This window comes from Osmia lignaria, chromosome 14 (assembly GCF_051020975.1).
Source record: "Osmia lignaria lignaria isolate PbOS001 chromosome 14, iyOsmLign1, whole genome shotgun sequence".
NCBI lineage: Eukaryota > Metazoa > Arthropoda > Insecta > Hymenoptera > Megachilidae > Osmia > Osmia lignaria.
In genome coordinates, this window is record NC_135045.1 from 5,195,924 (window position 1) to 5,212,324 (window position 16,401).

General features: G+C 35.5%; 2 long non-coding RNA genes across 3 annotated transcripts in view; both read right to left on the bottom strand.

The window, feature by feature from the left end:
• LOC117607278 (uncharacterized) overlaps positions 1-16,401 on the bottom strand; it is a 65,521-nt gene that overhangs the window by 11,889 nt on the left and 37,231 nt on the right. The window lies entirely within an intron of this gene.
• LOC143306045 (uncharacterized) lies at positions 197-3,096 on the bottom strand. The gene is made up of 3 exons (XR_013063380.1): positions 2,569-3,096; positions 2,151-2,217; positions 197-1,768 (listed from the first exon to the last, which is right to left on the bottom strand). It is a non-coding gene; the product is annotated as an uncharacterized LOC143306045 (long non-coding RNA).

A 16,401-nucleotide genomic window follows, 5' to 3' on the forward strand; every position in this document is an offset into this window, starting at 1 on the left:
TTTTTCTCCTTTGTTTCTTTTTTTTTTTCTTCATCAGCTGCTTCCTTCATTCTAGCAGAGGGTCCTTTAATGTCCATCCTCCATTTTTATGTGGTTCATTCGGTGGTTCAAAGTTAGAGGAACTTGAAAATTATAGTACTATTTGAGAAGACATTAAATGTAACTTGGATATAAAGTATAAATAAATGGACATGTTTTATTTAATGTGCTAATTAATTTCTCACATATGATTTTTACTGGGATTACAATAATATGTTGGAATTATTATTACAAGAAGATTAAAGGGTTATATTTAACCCTTAAATCAAATCGTAAATCGTATGTAAATAAGATGACGTCTTCGACCTTAGAATAGTTATCTCTGAAAATAATTTTCTCTTCATAAATAATTTGTAAATAAAATCATAATACTGTAATATAATGAAAATGAAGGTGAAAATATTTTTAGATCCACTCAAAATGTGGCAAGGTTTGTATTAAATTCCAATTTGAAGCTAATATATACACAGGTTTCAGAAATTTCAGCCAATTTTCAACGTCTTAATGGCGGGCAACTAGAATGCTTTAGAAAAGAATAGGCGACCCAAATTCGGGAAAAGCGCGACTAATCACAAGGTTTGGCTAAACAAACTTCAAGAGCCAGAGTATTTATGAGTACAAAACCGTTCAGCAGCTAAACAGGGTGAATAACGTACCAGGCTGTGACTAATACATGTTTTCAACTTCTTTTCTGTTTCTTTTACCACCCCAAAAAATATGCGGGGGCGGGTAGTTCGATGGAAGAGACTTTTAGGCTAAACGTGAAACTTCATATCTTGATATCAAAACAGGTATGGAAATCAGCTGTTATTAGTATCAAAGAGACACGTTTATACTTTTTTTATTTATTGTAATATTTCATATTTGATGAAATTGTTTTGTTTAATACTAAAATTATTACAATAATAAATTTGATTTTATGATAATAATAATAATAATAATACTTGCGTTAATTTAATGCATTAAAAATATTTCTTTTCATTAAATCTTAAATTTCAAATAAAAACCCCATAAGTGTTCCTTGCCATATTTTTATGTCATCAAATCGTGTTGGACTTCCTATATTTCAAAATCCACCATTTGGTATGCAACAACCTGATAATTTGCGGCTTAAATTATAATAGTTCTCGGCCGTAATCCGATTAATGGGCTCATTTCAGATCGAAAAAGGAACAGGAAATTACAGGAGTCAGAAATCTGTTGAAACGTGGGTCGTCGGACAGTTAATACTTTTGAAGGATGCCAATTGAATCAGGTAGCCTGGTCAGCTGGAAGCGTTAGATTTACCGCTCACCAATGGAACAGCTTGTCCACGCACTCGACACTCCAACAATCGACACGTTCCGTTTCTTGTTCCTTTTGTACGCGACAAACTCGACGACACGAACTGCTAGATCCGTGTTAACTCGACACCAGAAGACTCAGGTGCGCTCGAAACGGCACGGTCCGCCCGTAAAAGGGCCCAATCGCGGAGCAAAAGGAGAACACGGACGCATTTTAATTCGGGCTTAAAGTTTGTTAGCGGGCCGGAACGATCCGTAATACGACAGATCCCCTCGAGTCTGCGGCCCAAAGCTGGGTTAAATCGAGATTAAAACTGCGCCCTGGCACGAACTTAATCTAGTTTTTAATAGCCGATTATCCGATGGAATTTAGCGGGAAACCCTGTTGGTAGCTGTGGTTGATCCTTTTCAATTTTTCCACTTTTCCAACATCGAAGTGAACAGCTCTAAAGTGAAGAAATTGCGGATTATTAATATTCTTTTGTTGCTTGCACTAATGTGATCTGAAAGATTTTAAAAAATTTTTAAATTATCTAAACTAGTTCAGTACAATAACAATTGCACGTCTCAAAAATGTCATTTTTTTATAATAATAACCACCATTATTCCATTTTCCCAAAATTTAATCCATCCCACTAAATCCATCCCATTAAAGTTATTATTTGTAGCCATTTCAATTCTGTCTTATATTTATTTATTCTACAAATTTCAAGTGAATCGAACAAGCGGTTTCGTTTTATGAAAGTTTAAAGAAATCATCACGAAACTTAATGAGTTCATTTAAACTCATTACCGCCTCTAGCATAAATTCTGTCGATGTATAATTACCGGTTTCAGGGTTTAAAGCAGCGGTGCTCCAGGCTTCCCTCACTCTGTGACCCTTTCCCTTAGGTAGCTAATAACAAAGAGGATAGACTGTATGACAAACGAGGTATAAGATAAAGTTTATCCTCTTTTGTCACTTATTTGTAGGAGTGTAAGGATCCTATAGCTCTACTGAACATTATTCTAATATAAAACTATAAATATTGCATCAAGTTCAATCATTTTCAAACACAGCACCCTTTCATATAACCAGATTAAACTTCAAATTTTACATCTCACTAATTAAAAACCATTTATCTATTTCAAAACATCGTCAATCTCCAATAAAATGTTCATATCCAAAGATTAGATTTATTCCAATACAGACGTGCATCTAACAAAGAAGATTCAATTTCTTATTAATGTAAAGAATTATTAATACCTGTCAATTTCCAATCTTTCAATTTCACTGACATCAAAAGAAGATCTGTTTCCGCAAGAAACGTTCGAAAGGGATCTGCGAGGATTCGTGCCACCCACGTGCAAGAGTACGCAGAGGCGCCCATATGATCGGCCGGGGTCGACGAACGCAACCAGATCCACCTTGCTCGTCGGCGGAGAAGAAGGAGGGTGGAGGACGGACCAACTCACCGACAGAGCTTCGTTGCTGCTGCTATTGCTGCCGTATCCACTGCTGCTCCAGGCGGACGATACAAAGAGCATTATGTACAAAGACGTGAAGCGAAATGGGAGCGAGATATCCGACGGTATCCGGATGAATGGAGAAAAAGGTGGCGGAAGTGGAGGGAGAGGGAGCACGGAAGACGTGGGATGCAGGAAGATCAGGCTGCGAACGATCGAAACTATTTCATTCGGACGATGCAGTACGGTTGCCGTTATTGTCATTCTTAGTTTACAATGTCGTGCGATTTTCATTTCGTATTGAAATAGAAGTTACATATAACATTTGTCTATTGGGTAGGTACATATTACGGTAGACTTCCGTTATATTGCCGGGGGGCGGTAGGGGTGGAAAAGTTTCCAAACTTTCAGTTGAAGGGAAAATAGAGAAAATGGAAGTTGAAAATCTGTGTGAAAGTCAAATCGTTCACGTGGCAATATAACGAGAGTATATGTATTTCAATAGCTTTTGCTTTTCTCTTCTATCCTAATTATGATTATTTTCCTTTATAATTCGAATTTTATTTTACAAATTATGGAATCCCTGGTTAATTTGAAGCATCTTTGAGAAATTATTATGAGTTTGATTTAGTAAAAAATTGCTACCCCAATCAAAATGGTCTAATTTTTATGCTAAGAACAAGGGGTTGATATTCTCCAAATTAATGAAAACTTAATTTCAATATAATTTTGCCCTTCTTTAAATATCTAACATTTTTCCTATATGTATTTTTGAAGTCATAGTAAAATCCCTCCTGACTGTACTTCTCTGGTAACTTAACTTAATAATTATACACCCTATCAACGTTTCGAGTACTTGTTCTTCAGTTCATTTTCATAATGAACGTTTTAATTGTGGTACTCGTGATATTTCCGTGTGCATCACCAGGAAAATATTGAGAAGAAGAGAAGACGCGTGTAAAAGATATTCCAAGAAGGGTGCCGGATCGCAGCGAAGAAGTACTTTCTTACTTTATAAAGGATTGGCGCGGTACATCGAGATTCAGTTTCTTCTGGTTCCAGCAGTATTCCCGGAGGCACTAAATCAAGTTCGTACCGTTTCTCTTACTTCTTACAAACATACGTACGAGGCAGTTCAATGTGTGGCTTCACTGTGTCAGGATTACGTAGTGATACGTGCAGCATTCTGTTCCATGGGGGTGAACGTTTTAAAACAGTGATTCCCAACATGTTGCGCTTACTTCCCGAATCCCAATGTAAATTCTAATCTCATCTTGTGAAATCTCAATTATTTTGAGAGGTTTCTCACGTCCTACGTGATGACTGAGAGACCTTAATTAATTCTTAACTTACTATGAATTATCAAATATTAATACCACTTAGAGGTCCGGAAATTTGGTAAGTGAAGAAAATAAATATGTAAATTTCCAATAATTTCTGGAGAAGAGGAAACAGGACAGAACCACCCTCTATCTAGACTGAGCCATTGATGATAATTCTATTGAATATCTAACGCAACCCAGTCACACAATTTCTACAAGGAACTAGAACCCCCAATAATATAATAAATAATAATTATATCAAATATCAAATGGATATTAACAATTATCAGTTCTTAAATTGGTTTTTTAAAATTTGTTTCTTGTAGCTAGAAAATAAGCAAGATGAACATCAAATTTGTTATTCATTTTATAATATATATAGAATAAAAGAAAGGTGTTATTGATAGTGACCAATTTTCAGAAGAATAGCGGTCGATGTGTATGGATAATCGATACCCTGAAAATTCAAAGTGTTTTGGAGGAGTTGGATAGAAGAAAGGAGGATTCGAGGTCCCAAAAGGAATCGAAGAAGTAGAAGCTTTCGCGGACAAGTAAGGCGATGTAAGCGGTTCGCTCGTTCCCAGGCTCGGTCCGCGTTGCATCCGATCGTATCTCCGTGAGGATTTATTGTTTGGTAAATCATTTAGTCGCTGCCAACCTGCCTAAGGGGGAGTCGAGCTGACGCTGCACTCGGTTCTTCCTCCCTTTTCCTTTCCACCTTCGCTCGCGGTCTTCTTTCAACCCTTTTCTTTTTCTTTTCTGGATCTACTCGGGTTCACCGAGAGAACTGAAACGACACGAAACTTTGCCGATAACGTCGTAAACCGGCAAATTTGAAATTATTGTCTCGCCAACGTGTTACTTTTAGATTTACCTCTTCGAACCTTCTTATTCTTGTAGTGTAAACACGTACAAATTTTACGCAATACTGACTGAATGATTATTGAAGAACCTATAAAATTGTGATTCAATTAAAAATCAGGGGATAAAAAAGTAATATATAAAATGAAGAAAATTTGCGTGGAACGAATTTGTATTCTACAAGATAATACAAAATTAATTAGATAAAGTCAGAAAACAATAATATTAAATATGACAGCATATCAAAGTAATAATAAATCAAATTGTCGAGTCAAAAAATTTCAGTATCCAATTAACTTTGCATTTAATTATTGCCAAGAAGCAATTTAATTTATATTTTCTGAAATAAATTTTATTTCTCTAATAATATGACCTGAAACAGATTTTTTTAGCCTCCTCCTCGTTTTTATCAGCCACGGGGATCTGCAACTATTTTCGAAAAACGTACAAGGGTTAATAAACTTTATTCAAGCGTCAATGAAACTAACGACGGAGAGTCAAAAAGACGCAGGAAGCCGAATTTAAAGGCAAACAGGTGGGGGAAAAGAAGCACACGCCAGGCACGCGTCTTCTCCAGGAGGAATGCTTCCTTGTCTCGAACACGAGTAGGCTCGTGGAACGATTTCGAGACACGAGGCGAGCTCTGGTCAGCTTCGGAGCGAGTAGGATAGTATAAAGAAACCTGATGCAACAGGGAAGAGAGAAAAGGACGCTGAATCGATGCAGAGGAGAGGCGAAAAATGCAGAACCTAACCGTGCAGGCTACAGGTGCATCGGGCGATGGCTTTTAAGAATTCGTGCTCGATCCACCCTCGAAGAACTTCTTTTTTTTTTCTCTTTTTTTTCGTCTTTCGACCGCTCCACGAGTCCTTTTCTTCGCTTACAAACACGACCGTGAGAGTTTCGAGCCAAGACAATGTACCTTGCCGAAATCTGGTTTGAAATTAACGCGTCAATAAGGTGAAACTTGGAAAATCACACTCGAATAGTATCTTAAATTTCATGTTAAAACAGTTTTTGTACGTGTATTTATGTTTCATTGAAATTTTGCTGAAGTTTAATATTAATCTAATTGATTTTTAGGTGAATGAATTGTCTGTCATGAATGAATGAACTGTTAAAAATGAAACATTGTAACTCTACATTTCCTGGCTTTTGGTCTTAAAAACATTATATTTTTAATTACAGGAAATATAAACCATTTCAAAGTACTCAAAAAAATAGGAAAAATCCTGTACTTAAGTTTTTGTTACACTAACGGAGACAAACAGCAGATGTAAAAAATAAAGTCAAAAAATTGTAAACTTAGCATAAACTAGTTACAATGTTGTTCATCTTGATTTTCACAGACACCCCGTATACGTAACAGTATTTTTTCATCAGATTGCAGAATGATACAGTTTGGCCATTGAAAGGACATCCTTGAAATCGAAAGTTGTACGATTTCAGCTATTACGAAAGAACGAAAATAGGTTCTGAAAAGAGGATAGAAAGCGAGCACCGGTCATCCCTCGAAAACAGATTTTGCTGAAATGACATAGTAGTTTCCCCGTTCGAATGATAGGGTCTACGATACTGTTATTGGAGAATTAATTCGACTTCATGAATTTTTCGGCTCTTCCTATTGTATTATGTCTTTCGGAACGTGTAACCTTGTATTTCGACAATGGTTTTGCCCTTCTTTCGTCACTCGCATAACCCATCCATTTGGAATCGTGTTTTCGATCACCTATCATTTTTCTAACTATACATTGAAAACATTTACAATTTTGCTTGCACGTGTGATAGTATAATTGAGGACGTCTCGTTCAGATTGGCTTATGCGAGCTTGCCTTGCGGTTTCTCGTCGCTGCCGAAAAGAAAACATCGAAATCTGTGAAATTGCGGTGGAAGTGTGTTATTTGGACTAACAGTTCTTTTCAATTTATGGAATTGCGTCTTTGGAATTTCTGATCGCTTTACGTTTTATTCTTTACCATTTTTCTCTTTAGTTTCGCAATAGTTTATGACTTTTTCTAATCTTTTATGAACAGTGAAAGAATATTGAAATAATCATGACTTTTTAATACTGTATAAATTATATAAAATTGTGCTATAGAAAAATTAAATGTTTGCACTGATATTAATTTCTACTAAAATTATTACTGTGTAAATGCAATAACAAATATTATTAATAGCTATTAAGCTCGTCTTAATAAAAATGATCTGTGATTGATGATCGTAGTTTTTACGAAATACTAATAAAATCCTCTACCAAGCGCTTTCCCCATTTCTTTTATTCAATGTAATTTCCATTTCACTGCACGACGTGCAGAATCCCATGTGTTTTATATAAAAAGATAATACGCAACATCAGGTTGCAACTAATGGATACAAGAATGTGGACTGTTACACAGGTAACGAACTATCAGTGCAGAACTACCGTTTCCCGACCTGTAATTAAGTAAAATGGTTACACGAAACAAAGGTTCCTTGTAGACTTTCTGAAGAACTAATGGGGATCAAACGATCGATGCTCTTAAATAATACGTTTTTCTACGAGTAACTATACTGTTTGCCAAAGAATAATCTACATCAATGGGTTATTATAGCGTGGAAATACATCCAATTAACAAGTGTTAATTAGTAAGATGATTTAAGAAGTTTAGTAACGTTCTTCATATTCAATTATACACAATTTCTTCATTTCTCGTAATAAATGATATTTCCTTGATTTTAGAATCCATTTTTTAAGATTAACACCTTAACAATATGTAGCACTGATTCTATATTTTGAAATCTACCATTTGACATGCAGCAGCTCAATATTAATAAAACATGTACCGTGCATTATCTTTCATGAGAACCTCTCTGTCACAAAACCCATCTGAAAGAATCCGAAAGAAAATCAACGAACTTACATTAATTATTCTTCACATGCGATCACATCATCCCATGTATGTTGGTAAAAAAATCCAAAATCTAGCCGTAAGGATCACTAAGAAAGGGACGCGTGAATTGCGATGAAAAGGGAGAAATTAAAGAACGATCGAAGAAGGAAAAAGGATAAAAGGAAATTTAGTTCCTGTACAGAGCAAGGTCGATAATTGCGGGTCGTTGAAATCGCGTGCGAGCGACGATCAGGTAGACAGGGGTGCGAGGGAGGGCGTAAGAATGCGCAGTGCACGTGCCTTTATTTATTTTGCATAATTAGCGATGCTCTGGCCAGAGTATCGTCAGCACGACAGGTTCTCAGCCAAGCTCTCCTTTTTTATTCTACCCTTCGTCACTTCTTTTTGCTTCTCGCCATCCTTTTCGTGCGGCTGAATTGATTAATGCTAGAAAGCAAATTCCACACCCCATTTTGTCCCTCCCACCGAAGACTTATCCAAATATCCAATTTCAGAGGTGTTAGAGGTAATTAAAAATTATTAAAAGGGATTCGCCGACAAGTGGTTTTGCTATCGGGAGGACTTCAAGTAATTTAGGGACGAATTTTGGGGTGAATTCTTAACTCTTCGTTGTATTGTGTTGGAAATAAATAATTATAAATTTTGTTTTACATAGTGTTAGAAATGTTCATTAATTAAAAATGATAAAATTACAAGCATAATAATTTGAGACAAATATCAGCCTAAAATAAAAATGAATTTTATTTATTAAAATTAACAATAATTAATACATAATTAACCTAAGAATTCATTACTATTTAATTAAGCTTCATTTTATTAACCACTATTAGAAGCTTTTGATGTATTGGATGTTTCACCCCATTTATATAAATACAATATCAGGTTACTAATTCATTAAAATTCAACTTCTTCGTTTAATTAACCTGTTATTCCATTTTCTGTTATTAAATACGTTGTATTAAAGATTGAAGAAACCAACCGGATAATGTACATTTTAACTCGGCATGTTCCCTTCGTTATCTTAAAGGATATGTTGTCATAACTACATACAAAATTGGCAATACCAAGTAATGACATATCATCTGGTAGCAATAAAAATACGTTTACATCTTGCTCGAGTCTTCGAAACTTACGACACCAGAAGTTTTTCAGCGGTTCGTCAATGTTCCCTGACCAAGACCAAATGAACGGGTAAACTTCCACCTTTCTCTTTATTTCCCTTTCCAATTTCTGTAATTGCTCGCTGGTACTGTGAACGGTAGGTGGAGATGTTAATGAACGCATTGCAAAGTGGAGCACGACCACACATTTCGCAGCCGAGAGACACGATCTGCAAACACCACGGAATTCGTGTTGCAAAATTTATGCATACGCTGAGAGTGGTACCAAATTCTTTTTTCCTTTCTAACTTTGACCACGCATACTCGCCCAAATTGAACGGGAAACCGTGAGATTTTAAAATATGGTACACCATTTATATGAAAATATTCAGAGTGAAGACGGTTCAGAAAATTATGGTACTTGGATAAATGAAAATTTCTTTCCTTCCTCGCACTATGATTTCTTGTTCGAATTCAGCGAAGTGCTGAGAAAATTTGATTATTATTTTTATATAAAATTATATTGAAAATTATTTGAATCGGTTTCAGCACTTTTGCTGTAAGAATATTTTATTTTTTAAATAAAAAACTAATGATTAAATAGTGAGTTTGAAATTTCAAGCAGCAACAACGAAATTTATTAATATAAATTTTCTATGACTTTTATAACGTTTCCGTTAGTTTTAATAAAAGACGAATTTCGATGAACCGTATTCTAGGAATCAACAAAAGGCTGTCGCTAGTAAGGGTCCTGAAACTTGGGTCCAACTCGAAATTAGTATTCATTTGGGGGGGCCATACGAGATTTTCGACGAGTCATGTGGAAATAATTAAAGTAAGTGTGGGGTCCGCCGTTGGACTCGGTGTACGTTCGCCTAATGACCTCCTCTTTTGCTCGTCCAGCTTCGCACACGCCTCGCTCTTTATGTCCACCTTCTTTATCTCCTATCCGCTTTCTACCGCGTTCCTCTTTCTGCCCTTGTTCGCATACATTCAGTTCAATCGATTTCTCTTTCACAACTTGCAGGATATCGTTCATCCTTTGCTTCTTTGATAACCCGATGTCGTTTTAGTAATTAACGTTTCACATTCTTGTATTGCTCATTCGAGCAAATCCTGACATTACATCTTCTGTTTCACGCCAATCTTTCTTTTGCTCGATCAAATTAATTCTTCTTCCACTCGCTGCGACTGTTGCGATTATTTGTACAACATTCTGCTTAACCTTTAATACAACTGTCATGTTGATCACTAGTGACTGACGTATGGCGATGCTTCAGGTAATTAAAAGGGAACAACGAGAATTTAATAGTACGAGGTGGATAATTGAAAATTTATATTTGAAAATTAATTAGTCATGCTTAGTCTCAAAAATAACTATTGTCCATTTGCTTTGAGCATAGTTCAACAATTGAACAGTAATATATAATTTTGTGCAGTTTAGGTTTTTTTTAGTTATAGTGATTTGTAAAGGTAGAAATATTCCATCACTTGAATGAATTTTGCAAAATTTCATATCTCATAATATAAAATGGCAGACAAGGAAGGAAGTAGAACCCAATGATACTACGAGTTTCCATATTAGTACTTGAGTATTAATTGCTTGTTACGCTCGTTACCATTTTACTTATTCTTTGCAGTTTCCTTTTAATTAAATCACATTGCTTCGTCCACTTTTTCTGCCTTTATATTCCACTTTTTCGATACTCATTCCTCATCTCCTTAATTCTGGCATATACGACCAAGTCATCCTACTTCCTTCTTGTTTCAAATCGTTTGGATAATTAATCAGCTAATTGGTTACGCAATATGAAAGCATATTAAACCAAAACGTTTTCAATTTATTTCCTTTCAGGTTGATTAAGGCATACCTAATCGTCCGTTATTTTAATTCAACAGTGTGGTGGAATGTGACAGGCAATATTAACTGGTGGTCTTCAGTGTTTTATTCATTTCAGTAAATTTTTAGTACTGTGCAATTAGGTATATAACAAAAATAATTTTTGTTCATTTCTAATTTGGAGGAATAGAAACAAAAATTTCTTGTTGCAAATAAAATTTTATTAATATTTGAATATTGAGTTGTCTTTAATTTTTGTTAAAATTGATTAGGGTACCTGGTACCTTCAATTTTCTCCCACACCATTGCTGATTTAAACAATGTACATAAAACATACGTAAAGTGGAATGATCGTTGGACATTTTAAGTATGTTTCAATGATTTATTTGATTAACGTGATAAACGTCAACGAATACGTGTTCGTTTACACGATTCATAAAATACCCCATTGCTGACTGCTTATATCTCATCAGTACATTATGGTCTTTTCATAATCGACACTTTCTCTTAATTATCTTCTTGATTCCTTTCTGCTCGTGTCTTCGCCTTCCTTTCATCGAATCTCATTTCATCGTGCTTCAAATTACAATTTTTTATTCTGTTTCTCATTGCTCCACCATTATTGCTAATGTGAAATATGCTGTTATTACCATTAATAAATCAACAACGATAATTTCGCAGTTTATGACTGAATATTTTAACTCCTACTTTCGGGGGCGTGATATGGATTAGAACTTTAACTACGCCTTACTTTTGGTTACCGCCAAAACCTGTTTCGATATGTCAACTAGAGCATGATTCTACTTATGTAAATGTAAATATCAAAAGTGAAGTTTCTCAGTAACGGCAGGCAATCGATCATAGGTGCAGCAGTAAACAAGATTTCACGGTGTAGTATGCTTATACTTGATATTACTGATCGGAAGACTGCGGGTGTTTACAAATTCATAAAATACAAAAATATGAAAAATATGTAAAGTACGTGGTACATATGAGGAAGTAAAGTAAATTATTCAAAATATACGTAATATATAAACTGTGAGGATTGAGGTACCTTAATACGTTCACTGCCACAGTAGAACGAACTATGTTTAGTCAGACACATTATAATTGCACCATGTAGTGTAATAATTAAATTTTTAGCTGCGTTTGATTATTGTTTATTTCAAATTGTTTTTTATAATATTCATAGTACGTAGCGTACTTTATTTTAAATTAATTTTAAAGTACTTATTCTTATTCTAATGGTAAATTTAATGGTCAGCACTCTACGTAAAGTAATAGAAACGATGCTTGTTTCACAGTTCTCTTAAAGTTCGTAGAATGTAAACATGTAATGACGGGGTGTGTAACAATTTTTTTGACCCACTATGTAACACGAATAACACGTTTACTACTACACGTGCATTCTGTGTTGAATAGTGAACTCACACTAACTTCTGTGAAAGTTGTACTTATCGATCAAACAATTTATTACCTATAACAAGTTCCTTGATCTGTCAAATGCGATCAAATCAAACAGGAAATAATGTCAGTTTAGAATCAAGAACCTTCGTTTTCAAGAGTCAACAACATTCAAAGGTCGTCGAGACTATTAAAATGAAATCAAAGTTTTAAAAAAGTTCAACAATATTCCAAGTATTCATGTGTGCCAAATTTTTAAGTTTTGTGGTTTTAATACCAGGAATAAGAAAGAATCAGAGCTGAATAACAACGAAGAGAAATAAAAATAAAATTAAAAATAAGATCCCAAATAATAGTTCTATTCATTATTATTTATAATATTCGTTTATTTACAGGTCACAACTACTGAGCTAACTCGTTGAGTTACTGGAACTGAAAACTGGCACATTTATGAATCTAACATAAGGGAAACGATAAATTCTTTCGAGCTTAACATTCTCTACAAATGGGAAACGATCGTTATCTCTACTTTCTGTATTGTAACTTTATTTTTTTTTTTTTTTCGTTTTTCAGAATTTATGGTTGCTGGATCATTGGTTGTTTAACGAGGTCTTATTAGGCCAGACCGTCGAAGCAGAATTTCGCCGAGGCGGCTGCGAATTTCGCCGATGGCCGACCGTTTGATCTCATTTCAGTGGAATAAAGGAAGAAAAAGGTTGCGCGCCGGTTGCCAGAGACCGGTTGGATATAAACGGCACCGCGGAAGCTTCATGGGCGCGTGTCCAACCAGCCCGTATCATTATTCCTTGCTGAAACGTCTCTATTGGCCTGTATTCCCTTAGCCGTTTGCATTTTCTATTCTCATGGTGTTACCGTTTCGCAGAAGAAAAACGTCTTTCGGGAAATGAAACGTAGACAACGGCCAATAGTAATGAAATACGATTCTGTTGGAAAGTTTCAGCGTTCGAAGAGAAACTGAAAGTCTCTTGGTAATTGGGAAACGCTCTACCGATGTTATGAACAGAAAACCTGTTGAAGTGCTTTTTATTATACTTTACATCAATAAACATCAATCACCAAACATTGATTAGTGTAATATTGTAGATAAAACTGGTACCTTTTCTTATCCGCTTTCAAATGTCATTAGAATTATGGAATAAATAGTTTTGATGTAATCCCACCGCTGTTTTAATTAGAAAATTAGAAAAATTGTGCAATTATTAAAAAAGTCCCAAATAAATGGTAATCAAGAATGCTAGGTCTGAAATTTTTATAATAATTCTTCTAATAATTTTTCAGATAAAATGGTACTATTCTATAGGTAAAAATGTTTTTAAATGCATTTAATTTTTCTTACTTATTTGTCTTAAGCTTGTTTCACAATCCTTCTATAGAGTAGAAAGTACATTGTCATTATTTTAAACAAGGTCCACTATTTAAGTTACCATAATACCCTTTGAACAATCATTGGACAAAGAATGTCGTACGAACTTCATCATCTATCTAGAACTCGAGAGTTGTGTTCAATCTGACAAGTCTGTAAGTGGATATCGCCTTATTGGCTTTGTCGAACTCCACTTTCAATCTTGTGGCTTGTAAAGTTATCTAAAGAAGAATTGCACACTTTTCACCCCTCAAATTAAATTTCTGTAAACAAAAAAAATATGTGTCTAATATTTTCAAATCCCCTGTCCACTTGCAAAGTTTCAGGAAAAATGGCACCGGTCATTAACCTCCCTCCGTTTATTAAAAAATTCATTTTTCTATCAGCAATTTGAATAAACCTTTTTCTGTTACGCTACATGGAAACGTGTAAACGGAGTGTTCGAAGCCAGGTGATGGACACGTGCGGAAGAATTCCGTGTTACAAGTTCGTTACTTGTATCGGAATTTCGAAGATTGGTATGTCACATCTAATAAAGCCTCACCGTTTCCTTTTATATGGAAATCGAGATGTTTCCCGGGTCGAGGTACCTGCTGCCTTTAAAAATAATGCACGACGTTCACCGGCACCTGTCCCTTTAACCTGTCCACGGGCATCAGGTCCTCTTTCCGTTTCACAACGGTCCAATGATTTTTATGGGTAGTCTAATGAAGTCGTTTTAAAACTCGCCACCCAGCACCGCGACGATCTTATCGCAACTTAATTGGACAAACTGTATCTCATCGGGCTAAATCTCTGTGTTCGGATACCTTTTCTCTTGTTACCACCGAATAATACGTGAATTGAACTTAAATAGAACTTGCTCTCATTCGAGGAACATGGTGGAACGAAAGGTCTGCATTCACGAGCTTCGTATCTTACGAAATTCACGAGGTTCACATTTCTTTCCCACAGAATTATTTATCAAAATTTGGTAGATTATAATTTTCAATCTAAGTAAACGCCACTATAAATTTAATCTAGACGACATTCTGTGAATGCATAATTACCTACCAGCTCGAGGGATTAATATTTTTATCATAATAAATACCTTACGGCAAATAATAACCGGTTTCGAAATATCGTTTGATAAGAAAAGTACCATAAAATGGTACTTATGGCATTTTAATGTGGAGCTTAAAATTTGATGAGGATGATTAAATAAACACTTCATTTATATTTTTAATACTGTTTTGAAGGAAATAATGAATTAATCAATTTACAATATAGTATTGTTTATTAGTGAATATTTTAAGGCGGTGGAAAGTCTATAATGCATGATTTATTTATTATTTTTGAAAATAAAAACCTTGGGATGGGTACATACATATTTACTTTTGGCACTCAAATTCTCAAACGGAATTTCTGCTAAAAAATGAGGTAGTTTTATCGTTTATGATATCCAAGGGAAAATCAATGTAACGATTAAATGAATTCGGAATGTCATCGATGACAAGAGGCACGTGAGCAATTTCTTTTACTTTACCCTTTCTTTTCGATGCAATCGGCCAGCAAACCGAGGCAGGGTATGAAAAATTCGTACTCGACACAGGTGCACGGGTTAACGAGCGCTGTTTTACCTCCTCTGCCAGGTAGAATAAAGGTATACAAGAAAAGAAGGGGAGACAGCAGAAAAAGGAAAGTGTAAATAGAAGGAAAAGGGAAAGGAAGACGGAGGAGAAAGAAGCTGATGTACCGCGAACGATGGAGAGAGAAAGAAAGCAAATGAGGAAGAAGACGCGAAAAAGGAACGGAAAGGGTGCAGGAAAAAGGAGAATGTAAAGAAAGATGAAGGAATAGCTGTGAAGAGAACGAGGACCAAAGAAGGACAGGAATGAATATGGACAACGACCTTGTGAAGAAAAAAGGAGATTTTACGCGAACAGAGGGATCGTGCAGGATTATTATCAAACACCAAAATGAAAAAAAATGGGAATGGTCCACGGCGAAAATGAGCCGACATTAAATTCGGAGAGTTTGGGAATGTGTGTGTGCCTGAAGCGTGGGACATTTATGGGCTCCAGGGAAACCTAATTCCGATTAATTGACCGAAGAAATCAAATCTGTGATGCGTTTAATCTAAATTCGCAGTGTGTCCAACTTTATTCAAAAGTATTGATACCCTAATGTGGATCTCTCTAATATGACACCTTCGAAAGGTCCATTTTCTTTTTTCGCATTTTTTGACAGTCTACCTAGAATTAAGTAAATATTTAAGGACTAAGACCAGGATGACACGCGTTTTTCGTAGCAAGTCATACATATATGCTTTCTGGCACGCGCATGTACGGATGGAGGGGGAAGTTCACGGGGCCCCATAGAACAGAAAGGGAAGGAAAAAGGGGCCTTGGTTTGTGCCGCCTCTCGGCGTCAAGTTTTCTACTGTTCGCCACGAGCCCAAGAGCACGCCAATATTTTGGGCTACTCTTCTTCAGGGTGAAAGAGGCGTCGTATTTTCACGCCTTTGGTTTACGCAACGAGAGAATCACTCTGTATTTATGCGTAGAAGTATACGCAGCAATTGTATTTTATGCTGAATGTATTTTATGTGGTCAATTTTTCAATTTTCAACAACGAAATGTGGTTAAACTACTGATCCCATCGAAAAATGCTACAGAAGTTTTTCGCTTCGATTTTCCGTAATCTATCAGGTAATTTTTTAACGCCCTGTATAATAGGCCCTCACCACTTGCGTATAACCGTTTATGCGGGAAAAATTTGAATTACTGTTTACTTTATTATTCGTACCTTCTAGTTATATATAAAAATTTTATAATATTTAATAATTATAA